Raw genomic sequence first — 12,580 nt, forward strand, 5'->3', positions numbered from 1 at the left:
CAAAACAGAAAGTGATTTATGTAGGCTAGTTTGAAGGGTCGGTAACAACTTTTCCTTCTACAGGGTGTCCCAGAAAAAAATACCGGGTGAATGAATTTGGACATAAGTCGAGAAATAGACATCGGAATCAAACAATTTCAAATGTAACGAATAACTCTTTTTAAGAGGATCGTATACGCAAATTTTATTTTATTTGATTGACTGGTTGCGAAGGAATTAACGATTACAAAATGCACGCACCAATGCGGTTCATTCCAAGTTTGATCAACAGACGCTTTTTTCATACTCGCTCACCTCTTCCTAAAATGTGTGTATCTTATTAAATTTAGTCCTCGTTATCTATTTCATAATTTCGCAGCTTACTAGGACTGCAACTGCAGCAGCAGATCTAGGCCTTGTCATCAGAACACCGAAGACAGAATAATATGACTGTAAACTTTAATGCCCAACCAGCACTTGAAGTCTATGGTAGTACCATCAACCATGTCACAGACTTCAAGTACTTGGGTTCCAAGATGGGCTCTAGTGCTGGATACCTAAAAAGAAGAAAAGCACTAGCCTGGGCAGCTTTCTGGAAAATGGAACGCCTCTGGAGAAGCCCATCCCTGCCAATCGAAACAAAAATCAAGCTGTTTGAGACAACGTGTGTTACTGTCTTTCTGTATGGGTGTGATTCATGGGTAATCACCAAGGACATGGAAAACAAGATCAACGCCCTTGCTACAGAGTCATGTTAAACATCAAGCGTGTGGATCGGATTCCATCTACAATCTGATCAACACCACTCCACTGGTTGCCAGAGTCAAGATTCATCAACTCAAATTTCTCGGCCATATATTGCGTCTTGAAGATGACTAGCCTGTGAAAGAATATGGCCTTTATATTCCACCACACGGGAAGACGGCCGAGCACACTGTACTTACAGTATGTCCAGTATACCTCCTGGGAGATACTGAAGGGATGCTGCAGCCAAACAAAATTGTTTCGCTTGCCCAAGATCGCATTAGTTGGAGAAAGCTTGTGGACTAATGATGATGATGAGGCCTTGGTATAGTATAATAATGTAACCTTTTCTGACTTGTAATGTAACCTGTTCTGGTCCACCAAATGGCTTCAATAAGGTCTTCCTTTTGCAAAAGTTTCTCACTTCTCAGGGGGGTACATCCCCCCTCAGACACCGCCTGCGTCGCGCAAGCGCTTCGGGATGGCCGCTTAGCGGGCATTATTGTATTTCACAAAACAACCCTAATTTGCGCCCCTGGATTCTTGGATACGCACCTGTTAACTGATCAGAAATTCTAAGAAGCACGGTTCATTTGTACTTGCACCGCTTCAATGTATGTGTATGGGTGTAGGGGGTATATATGTGTGTAGGGGGTGTAGGGGTGGGTGGGGTGTGTATGTATGGTAATATGTATATTATCCGCTGGCCGGATTACCAACCTTTCCCATTTCGCAACCACTTCACATCAGAATTGTAGTTATTTTACGCCCTAGCTTGCAAAAGAACTTGAAGTATCTACCTCCAGTGTTACGAATGGGATGTGATATTTTCCAATACATTCCATCGTCTAGAACTTCACCATTAAAGTACTTAAAATTGATTATAGTAAAACAACATTTAAATAAAATGAAAACCACGGTAGGGCACACCAACATTGAAATATTGATTCAATGTTGGTGTGCCCAACAGCAGTATTCGCTTTATTTACATTTTAAGTAAATTGAAAATATCTACACGATGAAACAGATTGAAATAATGAAATGGTTGTATATGCTGTGAATACGATATGAAAAGCTTATAATGATACTGACATAAGAATCATTTGAAACATCCAAGCAAGCACAGAACGTTCGGGTTTTATTAAGGTTATGAAAACGTTTTAAAACGTTTTGTAAGAAAACACACTTCAAGAACATTTTAAAATTTTTATCAAAATGTTATTTTTGTCAAATATTTCGTCAACATTAAATTAACATTAAAAAAAAATTATGTCAGAATATTTTGCAGTACTTTTCAGAAAATGTTTTTGAATGTTTTGGAAACGTTTTATACCCTTTATATAACCCGATATTGAAATGTTTTCTGCAAACATTTTCTTACCTTTATCGAATAATTTTGTGTTTGCTGGGATAGCACCAAAGTCTAATATGTTCAGCCCTATAACGGATATAATCACATGCAGAGGATTCTTCACTGCTTCGAAGTAATAATAAATCGTTTATATTTTAACGTAAACTTCCCGCTTGTATACCGAACTTAAAAGTACGACAGTCAAGCGGGAAGTTCAGTACACCAGTACCTTGTCTCGTAAATATTGTAACGGCTGATAGTTGTTGTTTTCGGGACATTTTTCTCGTTGTAATAATCCTTAAGCCTACATGCTCTTTTTGGTTGAATTCTTTGGCGGGAAATAATCCCACCAAAATATTGAAGTAACCTTTTCCCACAACTAAACATCATATTCAGGAAATTAATGATGTATCTGGTAGCTTAGATCATAACTTTTATATACTTAGTTGCAATTATCCAAGAAAATTCTTGATTTGTTTTTACAGAGTCTTGAATTGTCGAGGTTTTTGATCATAAAACATCACTCGGTGTATTTTGAAACCCCCACACACAATCACTTTGCCCCCCCCCCACCCCCCTTAAAAGGGAAATCAGAGAAGAAAAAAGAAAGTGAGAAAAGGAGAAAAAGAGAAGAGAAAAAAGAGAAAAAACAGAAGAGTAAAATGTTAAATTGCACTTACGTTGTTAAGTCATCTCACCATATTCGTCTTTGCCTCCCTCTTCTACGCTTTCTCATCCTTGGTTGCCACTCGGTGATTCTTTTGTCCATCAACTGTCATTATTTCTTGCCACGTGTCCTGCACATCTACATTTCGCATCACCAACCAATCCATTCCATGATGTCTTTGACTCCTGTTTTGTATCTTATCTTACTGTTCCTGACTTTAGTTTTTAGTTAAAGACCAGGTTTCAGCACCGTAAGGTTGTATATCATTGTACTTGTTAACGTGAGTGCAAATGATGGCCCCACGATTATTCCTATTCGTTTGGCAGTAAATTTGGGCGTTTTAGCCAAAGAAAACCACATATTGATATAATTAGAAAATGGTGTCCTGTTAGTCATCGAAATGTTTTATATAATGTTACGCTGTTGTATGACCTAATAAAATCATAGGTATACAAATATCAAAAACAAACATACGGCCAAACAGCCATGGAAGCATACAAAAATACTTTTGAATTTCGCATGTGTAGGACTGATCCCCATTCTCATTTTGAATTGATTAATGTGTGTTTTTAGAGATTTCAAATTTAAACTTAAAATGATTTAGCTACATACAGGCTGAGCAAAAAGAAGTAAACTCATGTTTGAGGGCCTGTAACTAGAGATCTGTAAGGAATCGGCTATAAATGAAAATATCATTGGAAAGAGCAAACTCTACACGTTTAAATACAAAAAAATAATTGTTGCAATTATTCACAGCAAACTAAAGTTATACTTATTTGAATACAACCACCCATTTTTGTAGCTGCGCACGACTGATTGATTTTCATCTATTTCAATTTCGACGAATCAGCAAAGTGCTAACAGCATTTACTTTTGAAATGACAATTTTAGCTTTTAATTAATATTCAACAAACAGGATACTGTAGTTTGTAGGGATACCAATTCAAGTCTTTTGGCAGAAGCTTGATTTGGGGAATGTATGTTGGGTAAAGGGTCTTGAGCTGATCTTTGGGTCTTGCTGTAACGCATGTCTAACTCTAGCAATGTTAACTTGTGATCTAGCAGTTCGTGGTCTGCCTGAAGCTTCCGGCTGTCTGTTCCTTAGTACTGTCCCTTGCACATTGAGCTTGTTCACATTCTTATAGTACTGCTCCCTTATATGGAATCCGATTAGCTGTGGGAAATTGAAGACAAAAAGACGCTGAACTTCAATGGGACTCTTAGTTTCATGATAAATTGAAATTGTGGTACCGTCTTGTCATTTGGCCCGTTTCATTATAATGTAGTGCAATGAGGTAAAATTCATATTGAAAAGAACCCTTTAACATGAGGGAAGTATTGATCGAAACCACACCTGCCACGTAACTTTATTTGTATCTGAATATTGCACCTTAACAATCAATATAATAGTTACTTGGGAAGTGAAACCGTGTGCAGCTACAAAAATGGGTGGTTGTATTCAAATGAGTATAACTTGATTTTGTTGTGAGTAATTGCAACAATTCTTTTTTATGTAGACGTGTAGAATTTGTTCTTTCCAATGATATTTTTAATTTTCGCAGATTCCTTCTTTTTGATTCAACCTGTAACTAATAGGATAGCCACACAATACAATACGTCTTTTCGCAAAAGAGTATAAAATTAAATAAACTATTTAAAGTACCCTACTCGAAGTTGCATTACTAGTGGTGTATTAATAATGTAAAATGTATTGAAATCATGAAAGAAGATAATTCAAAATTGGAGAAGCTTAATAATAAATATTTTGGCGATAAAATTTAATGAATTTATAAACACAAAACACTTAGCGTGAATAGAAAATAATACCAGTTTCCAAGTTACTTACCTACTATATTCCACTCCTATACAAACGAACCCATAATGGATTGAATTCATATTTTATCACTAAAGTCTCCCGGGAGCTTAATCTACCTTGTTCCGTTTGTATATTTATATTAAAGAAGGGCATTCTAAGAAGGTAAAGGTTCAATTGAAGAAATAAATGTAGCGTCTGTTTTAATCGTTTGATTTCGTTAATTTCATTTCATGTTTTCTTTTACCACAATATAACACAACACACAATATTATTACATAACGGTTCCGTAATCCCTGTTCGCTAGTTCCCCAAGATATTTTACTGAGGGTTTTGTGGTCAATAAGCTGGTAAATTCCAGATCAGATCATTAACATGTTGTTATTATGTTAGTTAAAAGGACTATATTATAAGTGAAGACCTGAGCGCAAGAAGACCGTAAGTCCACTTAGCCCCTCAACATGTATACACTAAAGTTACGTATAGTTTCTTAGAGTTTTATAATGTTTAATTCATGTTCCAGGGTGAAAATATCATGAAAGGTTGTGAAAGATTTGTTTTGGCCCCTGTACATGTATAAAACATTACCAAACTATATGAAACTATACTATAACTTTAGTGTATACATGTTGAGGGGCTAAATGGACTTATGGTCTTCTTGCACCCAGGTCTTCAAGTATAATTCAATGCAGACAATTTGGCAAGAAGCGCACATGTCAAAACCTCATCTTGTTAGCTGAAAAGCGGATACAGGCTAGTGATAAACAAGAATTTAACACAGATGCGTCACTTTTGTAACTGAAAGCTATGGATGAAATGAAACGTAAAAGCTAGGTGACGCCAACAGATTTAGACCAGCCAAGTAACAAATATTTATTGGATCTATACTGGGGGATCTAGGAGTATTATTGCTTCATATTACGCATTGTCATTTAGGATATGTCAATATAATATTCAATTATAGATTATTAGATTTCTTTTTGAAAAGGTTACATTTTTTAATAAAGCAGTTGGTTGTAAATTTCTAATAAGGTTTCAACAGTTTCGACATCGTAACATAAAGGAAAGAAACCCAGAAAAAAATAAGTGGGGCAGAGAGAGAGTAGAGAGAGAGAGAGAGAGAGAGAGAGAGAGGGAGAGAGTGGGGGGGGGGTAGAGGGGAGGAGAAAAAAAAGAAAGAGTATAGATACATAATTATAGCATTGTTCTACTAACTGAATTATATATTATAGCCGGCCAAGGGAGAGAGTGGGGGGGGGGGGGGAGAGGGGGAAAGAGTATAGATACATAATTATAACATTGTTCTACTAACTGAATTATATATTATAGCCGGCCAAGGCTTTTATCACAAGTATACAAAATCGCTCAATTTAGGATCTTTTAAAACAGATGTTTTGCCAAACTAACCAGAAATCTTGATCTTGTTGCTGACTATTTTTTCTCATCATTAAGTTTCAGAAGACTCTCTGAACTCTATACAAACTAATATCCCATGACGTCTGTTGAAGACTCTGAGATAACCGGCATATCCATTACACATTATGATAATTTCCAAAATATTGCTACCTTCACCAGACGCTCCTTTCTTCAGGAATAGTTTCCTATCTGTAATCAGTAGCGGCACCGTGTGGTTTTTTTTCCTGAAACAATTTAATTTCAGGAGGGCGACAAAATCAACAAATTTTGGCCAAAATTGCTGCAACAAATGAAAATTTGGTTTAAAAGTGTGGCGTAAACTGGAGGGAAGAAAAAATATTTGGGGAGAGGCAAATGCCACCATCCACCCCCACACCCTCCCCCCCGTGCCGCCACACAATCTGTCCTACTTACATTGACAGTACTGCAAGAACCAGAAGACCAATAACCTCTTTTTGGACACTGCGGGGTTTTAACATAATCCAGAATCGGCTCTCACTCAAAATTTTGCTAGCATTGAGCGTTGCGAGCACGTATAACTGCATTATTCACATATAACTGTAACTAAAACTTAGCGGAGAAATAAACGGAGAAATAATGGAGATATAACATCACTGTTTTTCTCCACCTAACTCATTAACTCAGTCGGTAGAAATCCGGAGGTACCAGGTTCAAATCCTGGATGGTCAGTGAATTTTTTTCAATGAATGCCATTTTTTATCATAATGAATCATACCCTAACTTTTGTTCACTTTTGCAATATGTCATCTGTTATTAAACGTATTACAGCGCACATGTCGCTTACAGATTGAACAATATGCTTGTATATTTCTAACATGTTCGGAAAACCCTGGCAATCACGGCAAGAGGGGGTAGCATCGGGACTTATTAACTTTAGAATGCGCAGAAGAGTTGTCACTTACATATTTTGTGTTTGCCGCCTTATTGGAATGCATTTTAACTTTAATAGGGATTTGTTACCGCAAAAGAATGTATCTTTAGTCCTCTGAAATAATACAGAATAAAATGTACTGTTATTGTTTTTCTCATACTGCGTGGGTTGCTGTATGCTTTATACAGAGCAAAATATTATATAGCTAAATTAAACGTAGTGACTTCTTTTTTTTTTAGAAACAAAATATTCAACATGACCGCAGTACGCTCGTCCAGCAGATCGTGACAAATTGCATCCTCAACATCTTATCTTAATTGAGCAAGGAAATGATCTTGCCTATGTAATTCTACGAGTATATTAACGATTATTGCTACAACCGCAAATAAGAGTTTCATTATTGAATGATGTGGATGTTTGCTGTTGTATAACGAATATTCATAACCTCCGCGTATTACGCCATATATGCGTCCCAATCAAATTGGTCGTTAGATGATTTACGCACACCGCGGTGTACCGGCGCGGAGGTTATTGATATCCATCAATGACCTCCGCGTATGCTTACGCGGTACAATGACTTCCGCATAGTGCGCATCTGTTGCGCCGGAACTCTATACGCGCACGCAACTACCATATTTGCACATGGCGTGATTGCGCAGTGCTGTAATTGGTAAGTCCGTTTTAGCCTGTTCGACTTTTTGAAGGGCGAAATATAAGTTTTGATAAAAATTGTTTATTTCAACCAATTTTGGAGAATAAAATCTTGAGATTTGGTTGAGTGATGAGTTAAAAGTGACGGTTATGAATTCGGTTAATAACTTTGCATCAGTTATATGTCGGGCATTGTGAAAAATCTAAACATTTTGCTTTGGACCTCGGAATATCCCTCGGGGCTGCGCCCCTCGGGATATTCCTCTGTTCCAAAGGCAAAATGTTTAGATTTTTCACAATGCCCTCCAAATAACTAATGCGCAGTTATTAACCTATAACTAATAATGGCTTAAAACGAATGCAACGTAATCGAAGATACGTATGAGTGTAAAATCTATGGTTCTGCCCAAAGCAAGTATTTGTCAAACAAACATGTGCTGTGCAGCAACTTTATAGATCCATATTCTTAACCTAAATATTACATCCTTGTTTGTGTGCCTTTAAGGAGTGTTTGTAATACGTGATATAACAAATCCGTTAAAATAGGTTATAAAATAATAATCAAATAACCTAGACAATTTAATGTAAAACTGCTGGTTTTTTGACGCCTAGTTACTCAAAAGTATAACCTTGAGGAATTTGACTCAAAAAATGAATCTTCTTTCTTGCACATAATTATGAGCATGACGTCTCCTAATGTTTTATGTATTGTCTCTGCAAGTGACGTAGCTTGATAAGGTGCACACTGCATACTTCGGTACCCTTTAGTTTAGATTTTATGTTTCTAAATTTACACTGACTGTACTACTGCTGTGAAGCCGAGCGCCCTGGTCTTTTTGTAACGTACAGCATGGTTCGTTCGTGCAGTGTAGTGAGATTTCTGCGTTGAAAATAGTTCTGCTATAACTATAGTCCAATATCAACCCAGCAAGTGTCTCGACGAAATAAGACTGATAGGGTCGCAAATCGATGCAAAGGGTAGTTTTCCAATATAAGACCTCTTTTTGTAAAAATAGTACATGCTGTGGAGTATGCGTCATCTAAAAGCGCGCATGATTGGTCGAGAGCTAGGTTTAAACAATATTAACGCCAGACTGCCTTTGCGTGACGGTATCGTAACAAGAAAAAAGCGCAAAAATTGCATTTTTATACTTTGTAATTATTTGATGAAATATTAATCACCAAATGTTGAGAAATATATAAACGGAGTTCAATATGGGCATGATCGTTGTTTTAATATTATGACTGCTTCGTGCATAAACAATCAATCATGCCCGCATGCCCCCAAATTCGTTTTGTAAGCAAGAAAATTCAAGAATGAGCTTTCTTCTGATACCAAAATTTCAGCTATAGTGATAACAAATGCGGATGAGTCGATCAGGCCACACCCCTTCCAATTTCAATTATAATTAAACGTTAGCATAATTATTAGTACGAAATATAGTGCTTGTTAAAAGTTGAATGCAACCAAAACTACAACATGTATTTTACGGAACAAAATGTCACGTCCGGCACTGACGAATGAATGCAGCTCTTAGTAGGAGGTAATTGTGAATCCTTGGTGTTATTATTAGTCGTGCTCTCATGCCTTATAACACCTACCGTGTCGTACCCGGCTGCAAAAACAACATGACACAGCTTCAAATGCTCATTTTAAAATACTGAACAATATTATATCAGGTGGATTATCCGCCTGATATACTGTGAAGCTCTTCTTCTTCTTCTTCTTCCAACACGACTGAATAAAGTATTAAATAAAAGTTAAAGGGGGTAACCCTATTGGTTTTGGATATGGATTGTCTTTAAAATTACATAATAATATCAAATATCTCCCCTTTATGCTGCTTTGTGAAAAACGAGAGCATTTTCAGCGTAAATGTGAATAAATAGCCAAATTTGCAATCCAATACCTTGTATACGTGAATTGCATTCTGGGTAGGCATGCAACAACAACAATTCCCGTTCGTATGACGAATGCTGACATGCTGCAATGCCCGGCCCGTATTGAACGGAAAATATTTGGTTTTTTTTTGTTTTTTTGTTTTTTTCGTACCGTTTCAGAAAAATAGGAAACAAAATATATTTCCCCTTGCAATATGTACATTTCAAATGAATATAAAAAGTTTGGGTTAAAAATGGAGAGGAAAAACCTTCCGATACCGGGTTTTGAACCGGGTACCTCTCAGGTAAAAAGAACGGCGCGCTAGCCAATTGAGCTATTTCACCAACTGAAATAATCAAGGAATTGTTTTAATTATATACGGCGGACCGTCTCCTCAGCACTTAGCGTAGTCTCCTACACAGCCAGTTTGCGTCGAAGAGGATTTTTTTTTCGAAATGGACCATGAAAAGTCCATATTGTTTCATAAAAAAAAAAAAAAAAAATCTAGAAATTTGCAATTTATTTTGATGCTTTAATTGAATGAGAAATTGTTGTTTAAAAAGGACAGACTTGTTGCAGTCTAAAAAGTTTTTTTTATTGAATTATCAGTATTGTAACATGGTAGACTTGGAACAAATCTTAATTAATTTTTATTCTAAGAAAAAAACATAGATAGTAAAAGTAAGCAATAAAATGACCAGAAATTTGCATAAATTTGGATTGGTAATGATTAGTAATATTAAATCCTACAAGTGTATCACAGATGGCAGATATCAAAAATTGTTTAAATGATTTTAAACAGCATTTTTATAGAGAAAAACTGGCATCACTTTCAGTGATGTGCGCCCTTATGTTAATTTGCGCATGCGATATGGACGATGGTGGAATTCAGCACCTTTGAAGAACTAGCGTTTGAACTTGAAAATCAGTGTACTATGAAAGCCGAATAGATTTCATTATGGAATTTGAATGTCTGTGATACTAGTGATGTGAGTAATTATGATTGTGTGTATGGGGGGGTACATAGACCTGTCCCACCTGTATGTTCAGTAAGCTTATAGATTTCATGCACGTGAAAATGCAATGCTGTTGTTAATGCACTTGTCAATAGAAACCCTGACCCTGTGATACTAGTGATGTGAGTAATTATGATTGTGTGTATGGGGGATACATAGACCTGTATGTTCAGTATTTAAGCTTATAGATTTCATGCACGTGAAAATGCAAGGCTGTTGATAATGCACTTGTCGATTGAAACCCTGACCCTGTGATACTAGTGACGTGAGTAATTATGATTGTAGGGGGGGTGCATAGGCCCGTATGTTCAGTAGTTAAGCTTATAGATTTCATGCACGTGAAAATGAAGACTGTTGATAATGCACTTGTCAATTGAAACCCTGAGTCCCTGACACATTCCAACCCCTGCCTGCAGTGCAGAGTACCCGAAAAAATAGCCGGGCAGTTTATAACAGACAGGCATTGACACAAAATTTGTCCCTGTAGGGCCGGCCATGTGTTGTTTCCCGTCGGTCCGGGACTTGGCCGGGAGTTTTAACATTTTGAAATTTAGCCCTGGTATAAGTCCCAGCCACCCCTCCCCCTGGTGCCCTGGCCATAAGGGGGGGGGCTGGAAATTCACAGCTGCATATAGCCATATCTTTGATAACATGGACAAGTATAGTGATGATGTACATTATACAAATGATGAGATATCCTCTAAATAGGCACAATTTCACGGCTTTACCAGACGCGTAATGTTGCGAGTAAATTAAACGCCATTTTGTGCGTAGGACGTTGCAATTAAAAAACTGCGATAATTTAAAATGACTGCAATTTGCAATGAAAAGCAAACCACCAAAAATTTCTCATTTGTAGATGTACACACATTGGTATGCATATAGCCTCTGGCATTGGCCAATTTGTCCTTGTACTATAAAAAGACCATGCACATTCTTCATATGAATCACAGGCCTATATTCACATAGCCATACATGTACCTGTACAGACGTACACACACCCACACAAACAACTGTATTTTATTCAAGGTAATTGCAGACCCCTCCTACATACGGTACCGGTACCCTATAACCCTAAACCCTAAACATGGGCCATAACACTAACCGTAATTCTAATCCTAACCCTAATCCTAACCCTAATCCCAACCTTAACCCTAACATACCCTTAACAGGCAAACCCTAATCCTATATCAATTCCTAACCTTAGTCCAAATCCTAATCATATAGCCTTGTGCACGCTCTCAAAATGTAAACAAGTGCCGTTCTTCTTTGACCGAAACTGCATGTAGCTGAGCGCATGCATGTCATAGCCATATCTGTAATCGCCATAGGGAAGCAACAACATATACAAGATTAAGCCTTTTTAAAATGAAATTTTATGCATACCGAGTTTTATCGGCTAAATACGCACAGTTATGCCGTTTGAAATGACGCGTCAATTATTTGTAATTTGTGACGCATCGTGAAATGGCGAACACATCCAACGAACCATTGATTAGCAAAAAGCCTGCATTTAATTTAAACAAAATATAATTTAATTTTTCCCAGATGTTCATTTAATTTTTGTGCATTAGCATTCTATTCAGTAGGCAAATTTCCCAATACTACAATGTACTACAGTACACACATAACCTATGATTCTGCATGGGCATAGATGCTTGTTATGTAACACCTTTTGTAATTTACACCCTTAATCCAAGGTTATGAATATGAAATAAGGGCTAGCTGTTTACATTGTCTGTTTGCATTGCAATGGACCTGTGATTTTGCACAATGGATCTTGTTATTGCATGCTAAAAATATCCCATGTTGTCTAAATGGAAGAATGTTTTATAAATGGGGGTGCCCTAAAATTACACCCACAATCATACCCCTAATCTAACCATCGCAATAACCCTTTAAATCCTATATGTACCTCTAACGTATAGCCGTCCCTAATTCTAAACCCTAACCTAATTTTGAAGTCGACGCCCGACGTCGCGAAATGACAACCGCGTACGTCTAGAATAGCGTCGAAAGCGAGATATGCGTCCAGCAAAAATCACGAAACACGTATAACTCCCATCGTTCCGCTTCCGCGGCGCCGTGCGCGCGTCGATAGACGACGACGTCGTCGTCGTCGATAAACTTCAACTCTATGTCCGAACCCCAACACAAAATACAAAAATA

The sequence above is a fragment of the Amphiura filiformis genome, chromosome 9, assembly GCF_039555335.1.
Source record: "Amphiura filiformis chromosome 9, Afil_fr2py, whole genome shotgun sequence".
Classification (NCBI taxonomy): Eukaryota; Metazoa; Echinodermata; class Ophiuroidea; order Amphilepidida; family Amphiuridae; genus Amphiura; species Amphiura filiformis.